The following is a 24,684-nucleotide window of genomic DNA, read 5'->3' on the forward strand; positions in this document are numbered from 1 at the left end:
AGAATGTCACTGTTTAGATGTTTTTCTAAGAAGCCACGACTTCTTTTCGTCCTCCTTCATCGCGTATATATTACACATGGATACTTATCGATTGCCAAGAAATTTAGCGGAAACGTAAGTCATCGACGACCACGGTGGCAGGGTTTAATTTCGCCTCCGGTTGAAATCGAGCTTTATTTCTCCGAGCGGGAACACTCGACGATACAAAGGATAGAGTACGTAACCTGTTTTGAGTCAAACGACGGACGGTAGTCTAGCGAGTAGTCTAATTTTGAATCTAATAGCGGGAAAAAGTGTGAGTGAGATTACTCGTTTATTCGTTTTTACAGGGTAAGACGAGCGAAACGTTGAACTGCTCGTTGCGATTCGCTCCGCTCCGATCCGATCCTATGTGCGATTAATTACTTTTCTCGAGCTTCTCGATCGTTCGACGAGAGACATCATTAACCGGATATCGATCTTGCTAGCAACCGCGTTCAGTGTTTATCGAAAGTGGATTCGTCGTGGTTGGAGCTCGTTAGCGTGCTAAAACTCGTTTAGTAGCGATAATAATGCGTGTCAAGCAGCGCAAAAAATCGTTGGCGTAAAAAAAAAAAAAAAAACAAAAGAAAGAAATAGCTGAGAGGCGAAGAACGGAGCAAAAAAAGAAGAGAGGATTTCGCATGTATTTCCGAGAATCGGCTCTATTCGACTCGGAATCGGTCTAACGATCGTTCTTCGTTCACTGGTCCGCTCGTTCGTTCGTTCGCCCGTTCCTCCGACAATTCAGGTATAAATGACGCGTTTAGCAACGAAAGGACGAATGAAAATGAAGAATAAAAAATGCAAAAGAGAAAATAACTCGATAGTCGGTTTAATCGCGTGGGATAGGACCCGGACTCGGTATTCCGTATCGTGGCACATTTTTTACTCCTAGCACGTAAAGTTCTATAAGTAAGTTAAAATCCTGTAGCGAAAATTCAATAGAAACCTGTAGTGTTTCGTTAATTTAGAATCAAACAGGGGTAAGAAGCGTATACAAAACTGTATCTGTACGCGTCTCGCTCACTACCAATAAGCTATTTTTAAAAGACTCGTACCATCGAATCCTAAGGCCGTGATTATACAAAGAGCGTCGAGGGGGTAAACGATAGGCGGAAAAATTGGCATTTCCAGCAGTGGTAATGACCGTGCCATTGCTCGATTTGCCTATTTTGCCTATCACTTGTATCGCCCATTTTGTATAAATCTACAAGTTTGATTTATTTTCTGCCACCTAACCTAACCCCAACCTAACCCCTCTCCGTGTAATCACGACCAAACGGGTTGTCTTTCTTTTCAATTGTGTCACATTAAAATTCTCCCGTTTAATCGCAAAGCGACGTAAAAATCAGAAGATCGATAAAAGCGTATTTATCGGACTTTTCTTCTGCGATCTTCGGTTTATTGTTTTTTTCTTTTTCTTTACCAGTCTCGTTACATTCTCGCTGTACCGCGTGCATCGTGTTGTATTTAATAATAAAACCGACGGATTACCTTGCGGCGATAGATTTTCTTTTTTCTCCTTTTTAAACGCCTCTCCCTTTCTCCCTTTTGTTTTCCTTTTTAACGAAGAATCGAACGATCCGCAGGGAGAAATAGGTCGATTCAATTGCTAAAACGAGACGTCTAGCCGCCGGCGAAAGAGCGAACGAGATAACAGACAGAACACGAGCGTTTGCGCGCGCAGATGCATTTATCGTCTTTATTACGAGCGTCGAGAATCACGAGTAAGCGGTTATTCAGTAACTATATTCGAACACGAAATCATTAAATAAAGTGGACTTAACGAATGCACAAGTGCATAATCGTTGCGGCACCCGCGCTACATTTGCACGCGTTTTCTCGTTTACTTCCCCCGCGTGACAGCCTCGAATCTCGCCAAATTAATTTCGTCGACCGTCTCTGCCTTCCATTATCGCGTATATTCCCACGGAACTAGAGAACGCGCGAGCGAACAAGAGAACCGGCAGAAAGCTATTCCCCGAGCCATTTTCACTCCTCGATTACATCTCACGCATCAACGATCTTTGTTACTCTTTCCGATCGTTCTCTGTTCTCTATTCCTCCTTTCTTATTCCTAGTTGCCCATTTTTCATCTGCAAACCCTCCGCAATCTGTCGCGATCGATTTGTCGGATCATTTTTTAGAAGCCTCGCTTCTATCACGCTACGCACGTAGAGCCGAAGAATCGTAAAATTTGACGCCGATCGTTTTTCTTACGAACCCTTCGACTTTCCATCCGATCGAATTGTCCTGCAAACAGACCGCTTCCTCGTCCGCTTTAGTAAAATTGAGGTGTAAACGACCGTTCTTTGGAAAATCGTAGAAAATCGCAAATGCTCGAAAAGCAGCTTTTTTTGAACGTCGTAAATGAGATTACGAACTCGTGATTGTTCGATGACCGTTTACGCCAAACGAACACGACCGAGAACCCTTTTGCCCTTGCTCTGTGTTCTTTTGTTCTAAACTCTCCTGAAAGTGTATCGTCGTGCGTTGGAAAAGTTGTGTAACTCGCAAGGTTAATCTGCTCGACGACCCAGTTCAACGCGTGAGACGAATCAACATAATGAACGAATCCTCTTTCTTTCTCGAGATGCGCGGTGAAGCATCGTTGAAACTCGTCAGAGATATTAGGAAATGCCGGTTTAATGGCAACCAGGAAACAGGTGTACGTGGAAAGAAGAAACACGCCGAGGAATATGAAGAGGTCGACTAATCGGATCACGGGACGGTGTACGCGACGTTTCGAGTACGCGACGCTGCTCGAAACTTGGAAAGTACTTGGACGCCTGCCTCGAGAGCATAATTTACGTACATAGTTTGCAAATCGCTTTGTAATCGCGTTAACGTTCCGGACCGTGTTTCCACGTATTTCGGCATGACGCCTAAAGCGATCTCTAAAGTACGTATCAAATTTTTAGTATCGGGCAAGCTACAGTCCGACGTTTCTCCAGCACTGCGGCTATACACACGTTTCCATCAGAGATCAAACGACCCTCGATATTCTTCGAGTTCTTCCTCGAGTTCTTCTTTGAGGTCTTCTTCGAGTTCTTCTTCGAGGACGCGGCTTACACCTCGATTTAAAAGATTTTGCAACTATAGTAAACAATGTGCAAATTTCTGACGCTCAAAGTGTTTCACTCGGTATATCCATTCGCGGGAATTTTAACACGTTGAATGCCACGGGGCATTCAAGCATTCAACTTGTCGGTAGCGCCGTAGAGGTCACACGTAATCGGCGCGCCAAGATTAGTAGAAATACGTAATTTGAACAAATGTAAATAGTTATAAATTTTTCATTATTATTGTTGTTATTTCCGTATTTAGAGGTAGGATCATAATAGCTATTAGTTTATTCTTTGGATAAATCTATCGCACGGTTCGCAAGCCGAAAAACCTTTAATCGCACTTTCTTACATGGCCTAGGGATAGAAACAAAAGAACATCTTAAACCTATCGGTTGTATCTAGAACTATCTTCTAGTTACTATTTATTGTAACTAGCGCATCTGCATATAGATGGCGAGAACGAACTCACGTTGTCATTTTCAACATTTACATCGTTACTACAATGTGTGACGAAATTTACGCAGTACGTGTTAAACAAGGAGAGATCATTTTGGGCAGACGAATAGATAGTTGGTTACGAGCTCGGGAAACGCGAAACGACGATGATGCACAGGCATTGTTGGAGGAACCGTAGAAAAAGAAACTAGGCTGGGGTTTGTAGCAGGTGGAAAGGATATAGCAGGGTGAGCGTAGGTTGTAAATGAAAGCTGTAAGAGGGAACCCTCGTTAATGAAGCTGCATCCAGGATCGTGCGCGTTTTCTCAAGGCAATTAAAATCTCGTATTGTAGAAATTATTGACACGTCTATGTTCTATCTCTAATCTTTTACCGCGCGTATATGATTTTAAGTCCGTGTTTCGTCCTCTTAAATGACGATTGTCGTATCTGTGAAGATTAACTGGTAGTCGTTAAAGGTTAGGACTCGTATTCTCGAAAGAGGCAGACAGAAAATTTTGACTAGACGTCGTTCGATCTTGAAAACCCTTGAAAACCCGAAACTCTCGCCCCTCCAAATGGGTTTCCAATTACGTATTAATACGTTTCGCCGTTAGAAACGCGTAAACTTTAGCTGTCCGTGGATTTCGCGTACGATACGTAAATCGTATCGATGTGAAAAGGACAAAAATAAATGTCCTCGGGACTAAAGAAGGTAAAACTGTATTTTCGATTGATCATTAACGATTAACCGAGTGAAGCGATTAAAAGACGACGCGACGACGTAATTTATTCTGCTCGTCGCTGGCTGGTAGTTGGCAGATCGAAGATAGGCGTCTGATTGTAAGGTATAGACGAAAGGCTGGGTATACTCGCGAGAGCTTGAGCTGCAGCTTTACGCCGACTGTCCGCTGGCGCGTTGAATGTGATGCATTCATAGAGGAAAGGTTCGTGGGTCTGCGCAGACCAAGCAAGAAAAACGAAAAGATAGCATCGCTGTTTGAAACGGTTTAAAAGCAAGCAAGAAACGACACGTCGCTCTCTACCCTTCTCGCACGCGAGATCGTGTTCGATATGTTTGACGCGTGGCGTGAAATTAATCCAAATTTTCGATCCGTTTCACGCCGTTTGTTCGTCCCTCTGTGTCCAACCGCACCTACCGTTCTCCCTTTTCGCTCGTAATAACGCAACCGATGATCGGTCGAGCGTGTAAAATATTCATCACGATTGCAGATTGATCGTTACAATGGTAAACGCAATTGGTATAATTAAAATAAATTCAAAGCGCGGAATAGCCGACAAATATTTGCTCTTTCTCCTTCTTTGTCTATCTCTTCCTTCCGACGTTTATTTGATAATTCTTTACCGGTTAACAACAGCACGCGATTGTGCTACGCGTCTATCGATCGCGGTCCGATACGACCGATGGTCGAATCTCGCGAATTATCGTCCTTTTGGCTTTTCGATCGACGCCGAAACGTATTAGCCTTTGATCTCGCTGGTATAATTGGAAGAATAAGATTAAAAGGAAAACGAAGTTGTGCAGTACGTCCGCGTGTACATCGCAGCGCGATTGATGACAGAAAAGTTTTTTCCGACCCACCTTGGTTAAGGCGTTCCATCTGCCATTTCAGGACAAGAAAAAAAAAAAAAAAATAAAAGAAAAGGAAACGAGACTAACTTCTTGCGTAACTTTCTTCGCGGTATCTTTGTTTCCCTTCGTTCGATGGAAATTAGATATTTTCGTATTTTTATTTTTATATTCATTAGAAAGAAAAGAACGAGACTCTCCTTTGTACGATTGTTTCGATAGAAACCGCGCATGTTGTGGTGACACGACTCTGGTACGTATTGTACGCGACTCTTAATCTTTCCAACGAAATGCGTCGAATGAGCGCGTATCGAATAAAATACGCGAGACCGAGCAGTGTTTCGCGGTTTATGCGTTTCGTAGCGGTGGGACGCAACCGCGGTGAGCTGGACTGACGTTGTAAAGCGGTTCGGTGATTTCGGTGAATAGGGAAAGAGGGAAAAACAAGGGGTCAAACTGGCCGAACAGAGGACACAGGGAATACGGGATCTGGTTTGAATTAAACGAATAGCCTGTCGACGCGTTAGCGGACCAAGCGACATTCGCAGGGCAATTCGCGCGCAGTCGATTAAAAGGTGCATCCCTTTTTCATTGCACGCGCATGTTACCCCCTAATGTCAACTTAGAATACGAGCTATCGAGCGCATTTTATCGCTTTTCGTTTTTATCCCTTTTCCTCTTCCGTCGTTCTGCTTTGAAAGTTACGAGGTACGTTGAGCATCGTCCGATCGCAATTATCAGGAAAATAGTTGTCCCGTTTGGTAACGATCGAGTTTAATTTTCCGATGTCCTCTGTTCTGTGCTTCTTAGTGCTTCCGTCTTCCAAGCTCGCTTTCTCTTTATTCTCCGCTGTACTTTGTCCGCTGTTCTCTCATTTATCGACTCGAATCGTCAACGACCCTGTTTGTTGTAACTCAACGCTGCTACGAATCACTTTTACAAATGGAAATTTACGATCAAAATCTAGTTACGTACGCTCTGATTAACCCGGCTACATGGAAACCTGACAGATATTCGTACCATTTTGTTACGTCCGGTGACTCTTTACGTTCGACGCGGCCACCAGAATTAAGCGAATCGCAATAATCCTAAGGAACTGTCATAAAACGAGGCTTTTCGATTTACCGTTAAGGCCGTCAATTAACATAAAACATCTTCGAGTCAATTGGTATGGTAATTGCTCCATAAGGTAAAAATCGTCACCGAACTTCACTGTTTTATCATCTTTAGAACAGGCAACATCTCTTTACCGCGTTTCCACCCTTCAATCATTCACCTACTTATATCTTACGCACCAGCGTAACTATCTTTTCTACAAAGTTGTTGGAAATATATAATATCCTTGAACTGTTAATCAAGTATTTGTAGCTGTATTCGACACGAACTAGTGGCAGCGCAGTGGTTAGCGCCTTAGGTTACGAACGTTTGAGTTCGAATCCCGGCAACCGTAGTCCGATTTTTCTTCCGCGACATCTAAATGAGAAGAAATGCAGCAGTACTACCCCTCAGCGCCATCTACATCAGCAAGTAGCACTATCATCACAACTACACACTAACAAACTACTAACACTACACCTCATATTCTACTCATGAAACCACCTCTATTATCCCAATCGAAATAGGGGATCGATCAGTCATGGCGTCGATTGTAAAATCGTAACGGGAATTTACGACTCACGTTGACACGCTTCCTCGCGATCGCGTCTCTCCGCGAACGGTCGAAAAAAACACATTTATTTGCTAGAATATTCTGGATCGTGAGAGTTACTCGTCCTTTGTACTCGTCCTTTAAAATTTGTCATTTACGTCGCGATAGCCACAAATCACGCGTATCTTTCTTACTAAACGACGTTAAACGCAAAGTAGCGAGCGAACGAAGATTCGGCTTTGCCATCGAATGAGACACGGTCGACGAGGGTTCGGTGGCCAAAGCGATGGTCGAGAGTATTCCTAGTACTATGAATCTGTTAAAGCGACAATTGCGACGGTATATGCGAAGCGATGGGTGTTCGGTTTTAGAATAGGCTGGCGACAACCGGGATAGAGAGGAACCGCCTGGAGAAGAGAACGTTTGACTCTGCGAATGCGTATTATAGGTATACAAATACAGTCTCGGGAGACCAGTTCAAAATGTAGCGTATATCCCACTGGCCACGCTATTCTATGCGTACAAAGCGCCTCAGTGCCGCCTCGTTCAGTCCCATTCCGTTACATTCTCTGTCTCTTGACTAGCTTGCATTTGCATACGCGCGCGAGTCGCTGCCTCTCGTCGCTGTTTCTATTTCCATGCGAAATCGTTGATACATTTGTCATTTTATCGCTAAAGTATATCTGTATAAGTACACAGTCTTCATATGCTTTATCTCGATCCAGTGTCCAGTTCTCTTTTCTTTTTTGTCTCGAGACGTCACACTACGCTTTGTCCCGTTTCTCGACTTCGTACACGAAACATTTTTCATATCGTTCGATCTTCGCACGTTCTACCACGGGAAAGGAGAATATATCACGTAGTCCAAAAGTTTCTTTCGTTTTATAAGGAAATAATAGACGCACAACATTTTCCGTCTTATATTATTGTACCGAATTACGTATGATCCATTTTGTTCTATCAAAATAAAGACCACAACGTTCGATAGGTTAGGTTTCATGTTTGTATAAAGATGCGATGTGTAGAAGACGTGTCCGTAAAAGAAAGACACTTTTCGCACACCCTAATACGTTCTTAAAAACGTTTTCTTAAAAAGTATTTTCCTCGGCTAAACCTAACAGAGGATCGAAAGAATTATACGTGGCGTCCGTAGAAACGTAATTCTTTAAAGGCAGCAAGTTGATTACGTGAAGCGTAACAGGATACGAGACGGTCGTTGGCGATTCGAGCCGAGTCGCGTTCGCAGATCGCAAGCTGGACGAAAGAAAAATGGCGACGATGCCTAAACAGAGGCGATGGTCTCTCTTGCGTGTTGTTGTCACAAAGGAAAACGCTTGAAAGAATATCGAGGTCGTTCTATTCCCTGTAGAAGGAGCAACCTCTTTTTGTGTAAAGTTGGACAATCGCGACGCTCTGTAGAATGTAACGCGACAACGTGCAAAGATTTCTTTTCCTCGAACGGAAGAAAGGCACCTCGGTTAAAAATAAGAATCTCGGTCGAGTTACTTGGATTGAAAAAATTTATACTCGCAGCGCACTTATGGCAAGGCATTTACTCGAAACGTGTACTCGCTGGAACAATTATATATCGCGATTTATGCTGATTCTTGCGACAGAGACAAACACGCGTTTCGATATAGACATCGATAACGGATGACGAGCTTTGCCAAGAGACGAAGAGAGGGCAAGTATGGTAGTACAGAGAGAAAGTGGAGCATATTGCAACGATGGTTGCATCCATTGTCCGTCGTAGTCAGGAGAATCAGACCCTTTCCCTCGTTCTCTCGTCCTCCGTTTCTTGTCGCTTCCTCTCATTGCGATTTCGACTCGCTTTGCACTCGTATCTCAACGTTCCTCGCGCGTTTCCTCGCGCTCCCTCCTTTTCCGTCTCGATCCACGCGTCTCTCGCGTTCTTTTCTCCTTCGTTTTTCCTATTTATCTTTAGTTTGCTCTAGACGTTCTTGTCGCTGCCGGCAACTACACCGTCGTTCAAAATTCCCGCGCCTGCCTATTTCTCACACGATGTACCTTCATCGTAAAATTGCGGAACAAATACGAGAAGAGAGAAGCTTCAACAAATTTGAACACGCAACAGAAGGAGAAACGTTTTGATTTATTTGATTGTTAAAATCGTCAAAACGCTTTCATCTATTCCCTGACCAATTCGAAATGATACCACGACGAGCGCGTGGCGATAAGTCGATGGAAATAACACAGGCAGTTTCTCGAACAACGGTGTAAAAATGGTACGAAACGAAGCGGACGATAAACTCGTAATTCGCTGGCAGCAATAAATCCAGAATCTGACGATTTTCTACGGGCTTCGTATACTTGTGAAACATGGTGTACATCGACGCCAACACCGAAGAACCGCGTCCTCTAACTTTTAAACACGGATGGCTCGATCTCTCGTTCTCATTTCCGTAGTTGCTTTTCTCTCGCTGACCCATTCGGGCTTTTTTTTTCTTCCGCCTTCGAGCGAGAACTTTGCAGCAAAGACACTAGCAGTTTTCAATTACTGTTGCAACTGCGCGCCGCTGGATATGTACGCAACTGTGTCGCTGAGAATGACCGACAGATCTACGGCGATGATGAGACGAGAACGAATGGATGGATTCGAAACGCGTATTTGGGTTACTGCGAACAACCATCTCCGAAAGCTTCTACGCTGATTCGAGTCCGCGATATTACTTCGCGATAGTCGAATCGGAAGCTGGACCGGTGCTCCATTTCCGACCTTTCATTCCACCGAGGAAAAATCGGTTACGTATTTCCTCCCAATGGTATTGGATTCGATGGTTGTGGAATCTTCTTGCTACCTTCGTTTTCATCGAATTTCGATGCTTTTCTTTCGTTCACTTTTCCGAGCGGACGCGCTCCTTACGCTGTTCTCTTCGCTTCGCTGATTCTCTTCGCGGACCTTTGCATAATTTTTCCGACACGTTCCTGTCACAAATCGTAAATGTGCTCGATATTTGTAAATTTCGCTGTTCGTGCGAATCTAGCGATTTTGCGTCGATAAAGGTTCTACAATTGCTCTATACATTCTTAACTTTGCAATTTGCTCCGAAATTTTCCAATTCGATCTCGGTACTCGTATCTCGCTAACGAAATTTCAGAAGTTTCGCACGATACATTCGTAAGAATTGTCCACGGTGAGCGTTGAAATATTTTCGCGAATAAATGAACGTACCTTGGCATAAACGCAACGTAATAAACCTAGGTCTCAGGTAAATAAGGCGCCAGTTAAATACCGTTGAAGGTACGAACGTAAATACACGTGGTTTGATCGATCGTGTTTAAGCTACGTCCCTTACGTATTGTCAGAGCTTTGCTTTCGCTTGGAATCGCGTCTGGTCACGAACGAGCAGAGCTTCGATATCCGGAAACGCAATTAAGAAAGTTTCGTGGCATATTAAAGCCTAATTTTTCCCTTCTACAGGGAAGAGAGGCGCGGTTGGGTATTCTCTGGTTTTATACAGCCGTTGCCGCATTCAACCCTTGTCCACTGGCAATGCACATTGTTCGGGCGATACGAATCCGCGTCTATTGACGTTGCCGTTTGTCGAATGCTCTGCCAGTCTCTTTCCCTCCCTTTCTCTCTCTCTCTCTCTCTCTCTCTCTCTCTCTGTACGTATCTTTTTTTCGTTTCTCTTTTATAACGTAACGTTCCTTCCTACCACTTACTCTGTCTCCCTCTTTCTTTCTCTGCTTCTATGCGGCGGGTGAACGCGTAGCCCCGCGCACTGCCGGCACCCTTCCTCACCCTATTCTATTTCTCTGTCTCCTTTTAGCGTCGTAACACGGCAGCAAGCGCGACTTTATTAGAATTTTATTGGATCGCTGTGGCCGCTTTCATTAAGCTGGATGTAGCTAATTGAGTCGAGGCTTTACTTCCGCTACTCTTTCTCTCAGTGTCCCACGAACCACTCCATCTCGTCGACGTAGGTCGATACAAAACTCGTTGTAGCTTACAGCTCGACGAAGCACCGGAACTCGAACGGTTTCTACGAACCGCCGTCGCATCGCGTCGCGTCGCGTCGTCTCGATTCCGCCCCCGTCTATCTATTTCCTTTTTATCCTTCCACCCCGACTCTACCCCAACCCGGTGCCACGCAACACAATCACCCTCCTCTCCGCTCCTTTCTGCCGCTCGTCGTGAAATTCTTTTTTTTTTCGTTTTCTTCGTTCCCTTCGTTTCTTTCTTTCCTTTCGCTTCGCTCTCTGTCCCCAGTCTGGACAAGAACGCGGGGGCGCGGGCGTTTAACCTTCGGGAAAGATGAATGCGTCGGATGACTGGCACGAAGCTCGCAAAAGGGCACACCCTTTATGTCGACGATAATCCTCGCGACCGCTCCCGCTCCTTGTTTCGCGCCCCATCTCGTCCCGCGTTGTCTCCACGCATTCACCACCGTTTCCATCCTCTCGCCGTCGCGCCTTTCTTACCGAGACCAGTTCCTCTTCCTTCCGCCGAGCAAACTACCACTACCCTACTTCGTTCTGTACCCTCTTCGTCCCAGTGTCTTTCTAATATCCGCGCGGTTTTCCATCGACGCGTAAACCACAAGACGTTCCTGCCTCGCGTTATTCCATTTCCCGCGATTTTCCACCAGACACGCACGCTTCCGCTCGCAAGTATCAGGACACGGAACTTAAGTATGCGCGCTCCATACCGCGACAAGCGTACGACGGAGTTAAATTTCCGATTCGATCGTCAAACTTTCGTTTGTAAATTTTTCGTAAAACCAGGGAAGGACGACCATATGTGTTGGTCGAAACGCACCGTTAACCCTTTCGCTTCGAGCGCCGCTTATCATGTTGACTGCCACGCGTGTTTTCACTGAAATCTCCGTCAGCCCACGCGTGCCGCAATATCAAGCGTTCTCAGCTAGGTACTCCCATCGATATTGTAGTAATGCGAGTAAATAATTTTTTTAATAAACCATTTTCGTATCACTTTTATAACGATTCAATAGTTTTATTATTTCTTCTGGAATATCTTTTCAAATACCTATGTGGCGGCACTCGACAACAAATACCGCCACTCGACACTAACTTGTACTGGACGACGGTAGCGCAATGGTTAGCGCCTTAGGTTGCGAACGTTCCGGGACCCGGGTTCGAATCCCGGCGCCCCGTAGTCCGATTTTTCTTCCACGCATCTAAATTAGAAAAGAAAAACAGCAGTACCCCAGCAGTATATAACCAGCAGCGTAACAATTATTTCGAACAAAACAACTACACCTCACCTACGACGATCCATCGCAAGTAGTCAAATAAGCGCCACCCGAATACGGGTGACGCGGCCCTGCTGCAAACTTTGCTGTCACCCGAATACGGGTGTCATGGCAGTCAACGTGTTTTAAAGGCGGCACCCGCGAGATGAGCCGCATATTGGCGACGAATCCTAAGTCCGGCACTTCATATCCAAATCATCCAAATGATGTATATGTAGAGGTCTTGTAGAGGATCGGTAGTTAAACTAACGAGAACTTGTTGTTGCAACCCGACAAATATATCTAAAATTAAATAAATTAATAAATATAAATATTGAGAGGCTCGTACAAACGTATTCGCTAAGAGACAGTGTATAATCGCTGATCGATAAAAACTCGTAGATACTCGTCGATAGCTCGTATAACTGATTCGCTTGCGATCGCGTCCGTTTATTTATACTGATCGGAGGAGAGCCGGAAAATTCAAGTTCGTCTTTGTTCGACGGTTGCACGTAGCGGCGACATTGTTTTGTCCGGAGTTTATTTATTTTTACATTACGTTACAACGATCTTGATACTCTGAGGTAAAACAACGTGATTTGAATTATCCTCTATCTCATGTGCCGCTACATATACAGGGTGGTTGGTAACTGATGGTACAAGCGGAAAGGGGGTGATTCTACGCGAAAAAAGAAGTCGAAAATATAGATTAAAAATTAAAAAAAAATTTCTTTTTTTAATTTTTCCATCGAGACAACGATCTACAGTGAGATCCGTTATAACGAGACGCGATAAAGTGCACGCGTACCGAGCGAAAATTCAAAGTCGATTTTCTCGGAAACAAAGCCTCAAACGACAAATTTTTATTCTATATTTTCGACTTCTTTTTTCGCGTAGAATCACCCCCTTTCCGCTTGTACCACCAGTTACCAACCACCCTGTATACAAGTGCTATCTGTAGTCAACAATATATTTTTTCGTTCTCGACAGAACATTTTCTGTTGATTTTATTGACCTATTGGATCAATCACTTCTTAAAGTTACTCATCGTTGAAACATCAAAACGTTTCGCGTAATATATTTCAAACATCCAAACGATCGTATACTGTTTCATGCTAAAAAAATCTATTGAATCCATTGACAGTGAAACGATATTTCACAAGGATTATTGTTATTAAAGACTTAGAAAAACGTATATACAGCAACCACGCACACTGTGCGTATTTCTGGCGCGCGTTTCCGTTCAGTGACTGTACTTCGGTGGACTGGACTGCCGAAGCGAAAGGGTTAAGGGTCCAAGGACAAAGAAAGTTCTCCGCTCTTGGTGAAGATTCCGTTAGGGGGAGTAAGTATCTTTGATCGTATTACTCATCTTGCTACATCCGATGTTAGTAGGATAGTGCGTGTACCGAGGGTTGAAACGTGACGTTGCCCGGTTTGTGTACCATCGATGGTACACGATCGGGAGTAGAATCGGCCACGCGTGCCTCTATCGGCAGAAAGTACACATGTAAGTACGAAGCAGCAGGTCTCCTCCGCGATAAGATCTTCGTACAACGAATCTAACGACTTCCTTGAAAATCGCATGGCAAATATTAGCTCAGCTATTGTTGCGCTCGAGCATTCTATCGGATAACGGTCGAGTCGATCGCAAACCGATTGCAAGAGGTTTTTCTGACTTTATGAAATTGCGAATCGCGTTCGGTGTACCTAGCGTTCTTTCTATTTGCAAATGTAACTGCTTAGAAAGGATCGACATCGACCTCTTTTGTCTCGCGATCTTTTCTACAGGATATAGTTAAGTAGTTGATCGTATTTTCTCTTCTACCTTCTTTCCTATATGTTATAAAAACTTGGGATTTAGCGTGACCGATCTATGTTAGATACTAAATCGGTCAACGTACGATAAAACTAATTTATCAAGGCTAAGCTTCGTGTAAGCGAATAAAAATTAATCGTACGAGCGAATAAGAATTAATGTACATACGAGTGCCACAGTTTCATCATCTTTGACGTATAGCAACTATTTAATTTATCGAATTTAGTGTTAGCCTGTATCACGGACCACGCCCGTATTCTCATAATCGGGCAACTAGGCTGATTAGAGCGTCGCTGAAGATCTTTTTTATTATCACTGTAGCGGCACACGAGTCAACGGAAGATTTGAATCAGCAGAGGGACTCATATTATTGTGCCTTGGAATACCAACGTTGTTTTGGTTTGCTAGGTTCAAAGGTAAACGAACTCCAGACAAAATATTATCGTCGTTATTTGTAATCGCCAACCGGAGTTACATTTGGACTTTTTATAATAACACCGGTCGATACAAATAGACGAACGTGCTCTCTAGAACAAAGATTAGAACGAGTCAGTATAGCGAGTCATACGATCGAATAGCGACGATTACGACCGGCATACGCTATCTCTGTATGTTACGTTCGAGGCGACCACCAGCTGTACACATAGAATTAAGCGGATCATAATAATCCTAAGGAACCGTCATAAAACCGTTAAGGCCGTTACGTGACATGAAACATCTTCGAGTCAAGGGGTTCCTTACGATTATTGCTCCATCAGGTAAAAATTGGGGAAACGTAGGTTTTCCCATGTTTCCCGGGATTCCACCCGCAAGCGACCAGTGGTGGGGCGATCATCACCGAGTAAGAGTTTTCCTTTGCAACAGCATCGTCACGGGACTCCACTGATTCATCGTCTTTAGAACAGTCAACATCACTTTACCGGGTTTTCACCCTTAGATCGATCATTCACCTACTTAACTTATACCTTACGCAACAGCGTAACTATATGTTGGAAAGTTGTTGGAAATATATAATACCTTTGAACTGTTAATCAAGTGTTATACTAATTAAAGCACCTCTATTATCCTAATCGAAATAGGGGATCGTTCGTGCTCCGCGACTGATCGAAAAAACACTGTACTTGTACCTACAGTGATTTTAATATACACCGACTATTACAATGTTATCACCCGTCTCTTTGATAAACAAACCAACACGTTTAAAATCCACCTCATTACGCATTATACCACGTTACGTTCGGTTATTTCGAAAACAAAAATTCAGAACGTTCGGAAACATATGGAAATAAGGAGCGCGTGTTAGCAAGGACGTAAACCATAAAGAATCCAGTTTTGGGAAGAGAAATTATTAACATGTACGGGTTTATAAATCTAATCGATGGATGGAGCATGCTATCGGAATTTGCTCCGTCAATTTGACTAGAAACGCGAAAGGTACGGGAACGTTTCAACGATCCTAACTCGATGAACTTTGGTATTGTACGTCGGAAAATAAATGCGAATTCCAAGGAGAATAAAATTGGTGCACGGATACGAGAACGTGATTTCGACCGGTGGTAGTTTGCATTGAAGGAAGAAAGGGACGAGGCTTGAGGGAGCGAAGACGAAGTTGAAAGAAACCGACGAAGAAAATCGTGGTCGTGAACGCGGATGAAACCGATCGTAAATTATTCCGCGCGTTTAGGGGGTTAAGCGACTCGCGTCCCTTTCAGCCACTAGCAGTCTCGTTGCTTTTGGTCGAGAAACCCACCCATTGACCATCCTTTTCCAACCTAGCTCGCGAAGAAATGCGAATGCAAGAGGTAAATGGAGGGTAGAAATCTATGGCGCCATCAGTACGATCCTTCCTTTCCATTTTTACCTATTCCATTTCTCAAATTTTCCGTTTGTCCAGTTATTTCCAGACTGTCGTAAACAACCGCAGTAGCTCGCCAAAATATTCGAAATCTTGAATCTTCGTTCTGGTACTGCAAGCGTTTCCCGCTTGGCTATAGACGCGCATCCAACGAAAACGATTGCGGTGAACGGTATGCGTGTTATTGGTTAAATCCATAATGAGGCGAGTTGATTTAATTAACTATATTTGCAGATATTTTAAAGTGTAGAATACAAAGTTAATGGCATTATTTGGCAATATTAATGGCAATATTTTAAAGTGTAGAATACAAGGTTAATGGTTCGCTTGATAATACTCGTTATAAGATTGATTCGTTATACCAATTCGCTCGACTGACTGACTCACTGACTCGATACTGATATTCATTCGCACTACTACTGACTGTGTCTGGAGAACATGGTCGTCTATTTATACTGGTCGAGGGGAGTACCGGAAGGTTTGAACTTGTCGCCGGTTGTAGGTTGCACGTAGCAGCGAAATTGCTTTGTCCAGAGTTTGTTTATTACATTATGTGCGTCGTACAGTGCAAAACAATTATGCGAGGCATCTTCGTATCGCAACGTCCTAAGACTCATACGCCGCTACACAATGTTACTGAATTTTTTTCACGCCAGTCGAACAGATTGTATATAACAACGCTTCGATGTGGCCAACCAGAAGGCTGATTCCCGTGTTGCTAATTTGCTTACGGAGCGTATCCATCCACGTAACGTCGATCAACGTACTCAAAAGTTTGCAACGCGCATGCAGACGTCGTCGCTGTCGACTACGTTACTGGAAACCAAGTTTTCTCCCTTTTTCTATCTTTCTCCTTCTGCCCCTTCCAACCTTTCTCTTTTATTCGCGAATCACTGGCACTTAATCGTCGCGCTTGTATCCTTTTCCTCGAGCAATTAGATCCACTGGACCTGTTTGAAAAAAAGCGCGTAGTCCAGCGAAAGCTACGAGGTACGATAAACGCGTTTTCATGAAAGCGTAACCGGTAGTCGAGGTTGCTTTCATTTATAACTACTGCTTCAAGACTTTGACTCGACTGAGAAGTAGTACCTCATTATCCTACATACTGACTCGTTTATGCTCCATGTTTTCAAGCTCGTACTTCAGCTTTTACTCCGAATCTGTCTAACGTTTCTTTCACTCTCTCTCTTTCTCTATCTCTGCTCCTTTAATATTGTCCTTGCTTTTTCCCCTTATTTTCTAATTTGTCTTTACTTTACTTCTCGCGGTAACTCGCGCAAATTCAATTGAAAACGTTTGCCGTTCAAATAAAAATCTTCCGTTTGGCGATGTTCGATAGTCAACTCTGGCGATGTTTGGTCGTGTTTCAGACAATTTTCTATGTTTAGTTTACTCTTCGAGGTTTGAAAGGACACAGAAAGGGAAGAAAAGGGGAAAAAGCTAATACGGGTAGGACAAAGGTAGTTACAAAAGAACTGGAATGATAAGTGGATTCGTTGGAAACGATGGACCCGGGCCAAGGTATAACGAAGTTATGGAACGAGTCAAAGTAATCGCGTTGCGTGTATCGGAACAATGGGATTATAACAGAGAAATATGGCGATTTAGTGACCCGAAACGAACCCTCGGCCAGAGCTCTACGTACGAAGAAATATCTAGTCCAGTATCCCGGCTCGTTCAGTTATATTCCGGATTTTCAATCCGTGAATCGTAACCTCTAGGAAGTCTTCAACTATGTTCCACGCTTTAAAGAATCCTGCTTATTAACACTAGAATTACCATACCAGTCAAATTGACTGGTCTTACAATTTTATTTTAAAATTCCTACTTCGTGTTATATTTTTCTTTCGCAATGATAACTAAAAGAATAATATAATGAATTTTATTTTGTTTTTTATGTATTCAAACTGAAAATAATTTTGTATCAAGGCTACTTGTACCAATAACAGTCAAAATGACTGGTTCTACAATTTTATAAACATGTCAACCCTCGTTTAGGGACGATGGTCCCAGGTGGAGTAATAATGCCAAAAATATACTACATAGCATGGAATTGCTTCTGTAAAAAAGTAATAAATCAATAAATATAAAAATATTCTATCACTGGTTTTGGTAGAAATAGCTTCGTGTTAGCTATCGGTAGTTCTAGTGTTAAAGATTTCTACTTAATCCATTTAATGTAATACAGCTACGTAGTATCGCTTTCTCGATAATCTAAATTAACCGTCACGTTTCCTGCGAAATCAGTAGATGTTGCGATACTGTTAGGGGAGTGTACGGGTTCAACCGTGAAAGGGTTGATACAGAGTACGACGTATTAGGTTGTTCGAAATGTTTCTTTCGTTTTATAAGGAAATAATAGACGCACAATTTTTTTTTGTTTTATATTAGTTCATTGAATTATGCACGATCATAATAATAAAAAGATAACGAAATGCATCATACCTAATTCAATAAAATAATATAAAACAGAAATTGTTGTTCATCTGTTGTCACCTTACGAAACGAAAGAAACTTTTCGGATAACCTAATACAATCCAAAACGTGGTCGCTCAAATCGATGTTAAATTCTGAAGGATCATATAAACCGATTTGTGGTGGACGGTGAAACGTGTTGTTGGTTAAATTAATAATTAGACGAGTTAATTTAATTAAATATATTTACAGATATTTTAAAATGTAGAATACAAAGTGTTAAAAATGACGTGAGTTCGCGCTCGCCATCTATGTGCAGACGCGCTAGTTACAGTAAATAGTAACTAGAATATAGTTCTAGATACAATCGATAGGTTTAAGATGTTCTTTTGTTTTTATCCCTAGTCCATGTAAGAAAGTGCAATAAAGGTTTTTCGGCTCAAAGAATAAAATAATAGCTAATATGATCCTACCTCTGAATACAGAAATAACAACACAAATTTAATCACAACCTTTGCTCGCTCGATGATATTCGTTATAAGATTGCGCGATACTGCGGTACTGATACTAATTGTTATGCTGATTCGCTAGACTGATTCGTTGTACTTATTCGCTCGACTGACTGACTTCTGGAGAACGTGGTCGTCTATTTATACTAGTGGAGGGGAGATACCGGAAAGTTTGAACTTGTCGCCGGTTGTATTCTGCTTTGTGCAGAGTTTGTTTATTACATTATATGCGTCGTACAGTGTTAATCCTCTGTGGCAAAACAATTATGTAAGGCATCTTCGTATCGAAACGTTCTAAGACACATACGCCGCTACAGATTACTAAAATTCTGCGGCGCACCAAAAGTATATTATACTTGGTCCGAGACAGGATATTCGCACTGAACAGTCTTTGTTCGACGATCTATGAGAAAGGAGGTCACCTCCGCCGACTAATTGCTCAGGATCTGAACTATTGGCTTGGCAACTAAGTGATTGCGGATTTTGTCGATACCACCTAATGACAAAATCCGCAATCACTTAGTTACCAACCAACCCAATATAAGATCGTTCGTCGATATCGTCGAGCAAAATCGCTGCCTTTCAAAGTATCGCATTTCGTTTCGGAGGGGGGGGGGGATTGAACGTTGGGCGCTGCGAGTCGTTGACGCTTTCCAACGCGCGATCGTGAGTCGCAAACGAGTCGGAAAATGAGAGAAAGGGCGAATCGGGATCGAATCGAAGTTTGTGCTCGCGGGGCGAACGAGACGAAACGAATCGCAGCAAAACGGGACGGTACGGTACGGTACGGTACGGAATGGGACGAGTTACTTTTGTCGAGGTTTGCAGGTACGATGGAAGCTTAGCACTCGGTACTTGGTCGTAAAAGCTTTCGCAGACAGTGTCGGGGAGGAGGTCAACCGATCCCGATGCACGTACGCCTAAGTGCTCTGCCGTTGTATGCGTTCGCCATAGCGCGTTTTGTCTCGCCGCGGCGCGACGAGCATTTTCACGACGCGCGTTGTGCCGCGCCTTGTCACCGCGTTACGTTATACGATTACCGGCAATGAATCTGCAATTTGCAAATTTTACCGAGTTGCAAGAAGAGAAGGAAAACAGGAGCCAAGTTTGAAAGCAACGGAATGCTGGTTTTTAGCCGCGAAAGATTCTTTGGAACAAGTTTCGTTCGAGCGGCGAACAACTAACTTTCGGAATTTACGTCGGACGAACGACGCGACTGTCTCCCTTGACGATATTTCTTATTGTCGAAGTACCGCAGGCTACATCGCTCTCATTACTCTGCTTGTAGCAGTTTGCATGAATTTTTGTTGTACGACGCCGTCGAAAGTTGGTGTACGATACGGTTTTGTGGGAGAGCTCGCCTCTGATCGAAACATGATCGCAGGATACGATAGGTTTTACAGCTAGTTAATTATACAGAGAAGCGCGATACGGGCAGAATTAAAATGTTCATTAGCATCGAATTGAATTACGTAAAGCGGAAGATACGGTGATTCACGCGGGTGATTTGAATATTTATAGGAACTTGCTGCGAATTTATTACGAAATTCCGAGAATCCGGATTATAAGATCGTTCGCAGCGTGTGTGGGATCGCATAATGAAAAGATATAGTTGATAATTAGATCGCGGATGCTTACGCATTTATTAAGGATGTACGTAATTTACCAGAGTAGTTGTAAAAAAAAATATTCAAAGTAGAATAAAATAAAACAAATCTCGATTTAGTTTCAATCTTTTCAGTTACGTTCGTAAAACAACGAATTTGCAAGAACATCCACGATGTAATAATAATCGCGCGAATATTTAAATCGATCGAGGTAATGATTTTTCAACGCGTCCGATCATCTCTAAAAGTTCGTAAGCGCGACGAAAAGTAAGAAAGAAGCAGAAGTTCGCCTAGTTTCTTGCCGAGCCCACCCAACGATCGATCGAATAAATTTCCCAGGTTTTTCGAAGCAACCGCATCATGCGGCTAGGGTCAATGTCGTCATTGATACCGCGTTCACATCTCATCCAATTGTACGTTGTCGCGATCCAATCTCAATTCCAATCTCGATTCGGGAGCTAGTCTCGGGAACTCGCTTTACAGTCCCTATTCCTGATATTTCCTTCCCTCGACCAACCGCTCTTTTCTCCCTTTTTCCCCTTTTTCCCTTCTTCCTTTTTTCCCTCTCGAAGATACACGCGAATCCGGGCGCGGTCCGGGCGTGGGCGCTTTTCTTTTTTCTCTTCCTGCCTCGGTATCTTCGTCTTTCTTTTTCCGCTTCTGTCATCTGGGATATCCGCGAATAATCGACGGTTCTCGCATCGTCCATGTCGTATCCCGTGTCGCAATTCCTCTCCCTCCATTCTTCGTTTTCGAATTTCGTGATCCTGAAACTTCCCGAAGCTCGTTCCAGTTTATCGAAAATGCAAACAGCCCGATTGAACGTTACTCTAAAATAAACTCTGTTTGTTTCCTTTTTTTTTTTTTCTTAGAGGAAGAGTAACTTATTCGTCGGATTAACACGTCGACTATCACTTACGCGTACATCTTGCTGAGGGAGCCGCGATACATCGAAGTATACTTCGCCATAATGTTTAATCTTCGTGTTGAGAATTGTGGATCTTCGAGGCCGAAATAATGTTATAGGAACACTAAATTTATACCGAGGATTAATATTAAAATAATGAAATATTCATTTCATGGACGATTCCTTATATATTCATCGATACACACTTGCACGCGTCTCAGCATTTTCTTCTATACCCGACTGTAAACCGACGACTCAACCGACTGAAGAGTTTACATTCATCTGTTTTCGAGACGCTTCGGACACACATACTTCCACACACTGATATTCACATACAAGTATCTCTACTACGCATTTAACCTAGTCCAGCAGAGAAAATTATACATATCTCAACACTTTGCAAAATATCACACGATATTTACGTACATCCTTCCGACCATATTTATCCAAATTGCTCGCATCGTTGAAAATTGATCAGTCCAGGAACTCGATCTTCTTTCGATCGTTCTAAATGAATCGTAAAACGTCCTTTGGTCCGATCATCGCGGGCGATCGACGCGTTAACCGATCCGTGTACAAATAAGACCACTAGGCATCGGGTGACGGTAAACGAGCCACGATGACACTCCTCTTACACCTATACTCTGCCGAATGACGTATTCCGATCGACGAACAGCACACACTCGCTTGTTCGGCCACTGCAGCCTTCGATATCGCGCGATGCTTTTTACTTTTCTCGAATCGATGCGACGTCGCGTTGATACCGACGCCACGGTGTATACACCGCGGCGCGCCGCGGCGTTCGCGCACAAAAGAGAAGGAGAAAAAGCGTCTGAGTGCTGTTGATGGCCGATAAGCTGGAAAAAATACCTCGTTAATTCGCACCCTCGATGAAGATGCAGGGGAAACGATAAATCGACGCAGGCGAAAGATGCTTAGGGAGACGGATAATGTTTCTCAGAGCGTGTTCGTTAATTGCGCCAATGTCGCGGACCGCTGCGTTAATTGCTCGAGAATTATTCGGCGACGTTTGCCCTTCGCCAAGAAGAAGACGCAAGGGAGGTCGCGATCGATAGTTGGGTCGATCTTTGGATCGGCGCTTTGCCTCGGGTAGCGAGCTTTTATTCCTGAAATCCGATCGGAACTATGGAAAGGGAAGGTGGAACGCGAGGAAATTAGTTTATCCCCCGATGGCTACCGATCGAATTGTCAGATATATCCGAGGGTTTCACTTCGTGGAACGGTCCTTTAATCGAATTCTCGATACAAAGACGGGACGTCGATACGTCGTCGCCTCGTGAGTGCGAAGCGATCGATCCGCGAGCCTCTTGCGAAAAGTATACGATGGCGAGGTTGTAAAATCAATCGACTCTCGGACTACGTATACGAGTTTTAATCGGCGGAATAAAAAATTGCATCGGTCGGAAACGTAACGTCGATTCGCGGATGGATCCTTTCTGGATGTATTTTTTACTTAGCTCTGGCACTCTCCTCGCACGGTACTCTCCTTACGCGGTTTTTTAACGCGTTTTATCGTTTCAACGCGAACGACATATTTCAAGCGTCTTACGCGAGTTCAAAGAGACTCGAGTTCGTTTGGACAAATTTTACGCAAATTTTTCTCTCTTTACGAACTGTTTCTTGGGAAGAAAGACGATCGAACGAAGGACATTTCGCGCGATGAAAGCCGATTTTTGGGAAAGAAATACTTTTTCGATCTTCCTTTACGTACTGCGTTTTTGCTGTCTTTCTTTTTTTCTTTTTTTTTTTTTTGTTTGTTTTCCGCATGTCTGTCGAACTAAATGTCATTATCGAATGCGCTTCTATGTTTTAAATTACTTTTTCCCATCGTTCGCTTCAGTTTAGCGCAAGTTTTATACTTTGCTGCGAATCGATTTTCTCGCAGTTCTCTTTTTGCCTGGCTTTTTTTTTTAACGCTACTCATCGACCGTGTAAAAAGAGTGCCGCGTGTATTTTTAATCTGCGGATTAATCCCACGGAGTATGCACATGCATTTACGAAACACGCTGTATATCGTGTATACGTGTACGCAGTTAACGTGATCGTTGCTAATAGCCGCCAAGTTGACGCGGCTTTGTGATAAATAAATAGATAAATAAATAACAAAGCAACGATGAGAGCTTTGCCCGCGAGTGTTTTCGTTGCGATACAGCGACGCGACAGCAACAGCGGTCTACTAGGCGAGTTCTCTCTCTCTCTCTCTCTCTCTCTCTCTCTCTCTTTCGCTCTCTCATTTGCATCTGCATTTGCATCTACATCTGCATCTGCATTTGCATTTGAACGGGAAGGTTTGGATCGTGGAAGCGGTTTCGAAAGTGCGAGGAGATAACGGCGGAAGCGTGGAATCGGTCGTGGCACGCCGCGCTCGCTGAAAGAGTCAGTCTGTAGCTTGGTGGAATGGTGGTTTCGCGCGTACACCTTCAAACGTTCGCGGGTTTCACGATGGTTTAGATCCCTAGAGCGCGATAATATTGTGTGTCGAAGCCAGTATTTGCCGAGGGGACCGTCCGAGCTCGGTCAACCGTGCTCAGAGTTCTCCTCGTGGTCGGTATCACTAGCAAGAACCTTTAGAAACACGGAAACTTGTTTCATTGCTGCCACTCTCTCTCTCTCTCTCTCTCTCTCTCTCTCTCTCTCTCTCTCTCTTTCGGTTGCTCCTCTTTTTCTCGACGCGAGATCATCCTCGCACTCTTCTTTCAGCGAAGCAGAAATTCCACGCTCCGAGTTCCTATCCAATTCGTTCTACGTCTTGTGTTTCTGATTTTCTTGGGATTCGCAGCTACGATCGATCCTGTTTTTCTCTGATTCGTTCGCTTTTACTCTGCTTCCTTTAACGAATCGATCTTACGAAAGAAGCTTGAAATTTTCCAAGAAGAAGAAAACAATTCTTAAAACGAGATCGTGGCATTTACGACTACACACGGACCACGGTTCGAGATCGGAGAAGATAATTGAGATATAAACGCATCGTGTTTCTCGCGTAACGTCGATAATGCGATGCCGACGCTGGCAACTTCACGCCGGTGAATAACTGTTTCAAAGTCGTGCAAATCCATCGATGAATACGAAAAGTGATTCGCGATTGATACGCGATACGTCGAATATATCGAAAGAGATGTTTCGCGACCGATTGAACGCGATCGTAAAACGCCAAATGGAATCAAAGTAGAAACTCGATCGACGTTTCATTGGATATCCGGTCGAATAAATAGACAGCGGCAAAAGCGACGAGGTAAACGTCATTCGGTGATTAAACTGCCTATTGCGAATAGCACCGTATATCGAATTAGATACCACGTTGCATTACGTATCGCTGCGCGTTCATCTATTTCACGGCGTTTACTGTCTCTTTCTAGCGAGGTTGTAAAACGAAACGTCAAGTAAAGTTATCGATCGATCGATGTAGTCGTAGCCACAATAGAGGGAGCTACGGGAGATCGAAGCGTTGGATTCCGGTTGACGAAACCAGTTGCAGCGCTGTACGTACAATCGTTAGAAGTTAGAAGTAGTTTGATGTGTCGAGAGTCGCGGAGGTTACGACATCTTGTATTTTCTATGGTTTTCACGATTTA

The 24,684-nt window shown here is 43.5% G+C and overlaps 1 protein-coding gene and 1 long non-coding RNA gene across 3 annotated transcripts in view; one reads left to right on the forward strand and one right to left on the reverse strand.

Annotated features, from left to right (window-relative positions):
* The window catches only part of LOC117208351 (PDZ domain-containing RING finger protein 4), a 58,490-nt gene that overhangs the window by 7,190 nt on the left and 26,616 nt on the right, over positions 1–24,684 (forward strand). The window lies entirely within an intron of this gene.
* On the reverse strand, positions 20,197–21,220 carry LOC117208360. Its single transcript, XR_004487677.1, has 2 exons — positions 21,104–21,220; positions 20,197–20,957 (listed from the first exon to the last, which is right to left on the reverse strand). It is a non-coding gene; the product is annotated as an uncharacterized LOC117208360 (long non-coding RNA).

Source organism: Bombus bifarius, unplaced genomic scaffold (assembly GCF_011952205.1).
Source record: "Bombus bifarius isolate JDL3187 unplaced genomic scaffold, Bbif_JDL3187 scf7180000008062, whole genome shotgun sequence".
NCBI lineage: Eukaryota > Metazoa > Arthropoda > Insecta > Hymenoptera > Apidae > Bombus > Bombus bifarius.